This window comes from Penaeus monodon, chromosome 11 (assembly GCF_015228065.2).
Source record: "Penaeus monodon isolate SGIC_2016 chromosome 11, NSTDA_Pmon_1, whole genome shotgun sequence".
Taxonomy (NCBI): Eukaryota; Metazoa; Arthropoda; class Malacostraca; order Decapoda; family Penaeidae; genus Penaeus; species Penaeus monodon.
In genome coordinates this window covers 29,223,831-29,226,803 of record NC_051396.1, presented here as the reverse complement: position 1 = coordinate 29,226,803, position 2,973 = coordinate 29,223,831, and positions in this window count along the sequence as shown.

Here is a 2,973-nt window from a genome sequence, read left to right as displayed (position 1 = left end):
ACCAATCAGTTAAACATAGGGTGTGATGGGGGACAAGAAAACAATTACTTTTCTTTCATGGAATATACGTGGTGTCAACCGTAGAATTAATGACTTGCTTTACTATATTCATAACAATAATGTTGACGTTATCTGTTTACAAGAGCCCTTCACATCAGTCACTAAAATAAAAACCGCCCCTAGAATTAGAGGCTACCACTCCTATACGAACACAGGAATGACAGGCCTATTGACTTATGTCAGTGACACCATACCGCATAAGTTGGTGCAGAAATCTAATGACAATAATGTGCAGTATCAGCATTTACATATTCGAACAGCCTCTGGGTTTTTCTCTCTGTACAATGTATACGCAAGGTGTAGAAAGTTTCAGACTGATTCACTGCCCAACTTTCAGAATCACGGCACAATATGCATGGGAGATTTTAATGCTAGACATTATACATTTGGAGATAGTCAATGCAATGAAAATGGCGAAGAGTTCCGACATTTTGTGAACAACAGATCTATGACAGTATATGATACAGACAGGCAAACTCACGTGGCGGGGGGCAGGCTAGATTATGTAATAGGAAGGGATCTTGTGCATGGAAACGTCAGAAGCATGCTTGCAACAGAGCTAATCAGTGACCACTTTGCAATAGTAACGAGATACGCTGTTGATAATACTCAGTCACCAAAAACAAATAGGGTCAAAATTTCTATCCCCCTTACCTTGAGCATCACTTTAAATCACGTATCTATGACTGGTACAATGATTACACAGTAACAAGTGTTGATAAATTTTCCATGGACATGACAACAGTGGTCACTGATTACTACAACACTTGGGTCTGTCCAAAGAAAACCGTCAAGAACAGCAACTCACAACGCTGCAAACAACCTAAGTGGGTCGGTGACCCTACATTATTAAGGGAACAAAAGCGAGTTCAGGAGCTTTATGATATCTACAAGCAGGATAATACCCGTGACAACCTTATTGAATTTCTTAAAGCTAACAAAAACCTACGGGAATTAAAAACTCATTTCAGAAATGAACACTTTGAACAGTTCCTACAAAGCATTAACAATAACACCTCAATGTCGGAGGTCTGGAAAAAATTAATCGAATTTCAGGCAAACCAACTAACACCCCGCAGTTCCATAGTCCTCTTGCACAAGCAGATATGCTCCTTAGTCAATGGGCTGGAGCGTCCAAATTGAGCTCACTTCCCACAAATATTCAGGATCACCTTAGTCAATCTAAAATTGCACGCAAATTTGCCATTGAGATTGGATGTTCTGATACTGACCCCTCAGACTTTGCTGAGATCACTGAGTGGGAACTGAACAATGCACTGATCAAAGGAAAAGCGTCCGCCCCAGGTGAGGATGGAATTACCTATAGTGTCCTCCGCCTTATAGCTCAGGTACCTGGTAATCCCCTTTTGCACCTATACAGGTTAAGTTTGTCACAAGGTATTCTGCCTGGCCCCTGGACACGCAGTCTAATCATCCCTATACCGAAATCAAACACTGATAAATACCGACCAATTTCATTAACCTCATGTGTATGCAAAGTTCTAGAAAGGATAATTTTGAACAGACTCAGGTACAGGTTACAAGGTAAATTATCTCACAGACTGTACGGATTTCTATCGGGACGTAGCACACAACATTGCTTTGCAGAGTACTTTTCACACTCTAATCCAGGGAAGCACACTGTTTTTCTTGACCTTAAGTCAGCTTTTGACATTGCAAACAGAGAAGTTATCCTAGAACAATTAGTAAGCTTTGGCATCCGAGGTAAAATATTGAACTGGATTAGAATGTATCTCTCGAACAGATCTGCAAGTGTCCTGTTCAGGGGAGTGAGAAGTTCCACTTCACAGTCTTTTGAACTTGGGACGCCACAGGGAGGAGTTCTCAGCCCTATGCTGTTCAATGTCCTCATGCACAAGCTGGTGGCAGATATCCCACTTGGGGATGGTGAATCCATTATATGCTATGCTGATGACATATGCGTCAGAGCATCATCACAAGTGAGGATGCAAATAATTCTCGACAGAATCACAGCAAAGGCACATGAGTGTGGATTAGTCATTTCCGCTGAGAAAACAATGGCTCTAAACCCATGTATCATACCCCCACCCACTTTTCGCATAGGTGACCAGGAGCTTGACATATGCCACAAGTATAAATATCTCGGGGTGAATGTAAATGATGCAGACCTGGTCCTCTCTCTAAAGAAGAGACTCTGGGAGAGATTGAAACCTTTGAAAGTTCTTGTCGGAAGAGAACATGGCATCAATGTTAAGCTCGCTAGACTGTTTTACTTGGCTTTTATAAGGTCAGTTGTAGACTACCATGCACTGCACTTGTTGCAGTGTAAGGAATCAGAAATAGGTAGTTTGGAGGTAGTGCAAAATGAAGCTATGAGGATTATCCTCGGCGCCCCGAGAACAGCAAGGATAGTAAACATGAGATCAGAATTAAACTTACCATCCATTTCTGATAGAATAATATTTATTTCCACCATATTTGGGGTCAAAGCTCTGAGGGAACCCTCGTATCTCTCAGATTTCCAAAAACAACTGCAACATAAAATCACGCAAGTAGACGTGACAAATCACACACACGCGCGCCCTCTGATACACAAAATCTCCATGAACATTATAAAACTCAATGTTCCAATTAGTAAAATACCAAAAGGTCGCTCCATTCCACCATGGAAAAATTCAACACTGATCGTGCACCTTACATGTCTACCACAAAAAAACAGGGTGCATAACTGTGTGTTGAAACAAATTGCGCTAGCAACGGTAACGGAACACACAGAATCTATGGGTGATGATGCATATGAGTGTTACGCCGACGGATCCGTACAGTCTGGATACAAAGCTGGTTGTGCTTGCGCTGTATACAAAAATGGCTTACTACAACATCAAGTTAATATGAGAATACAAAACTGGGCCAGCACTACACAAACGGAGC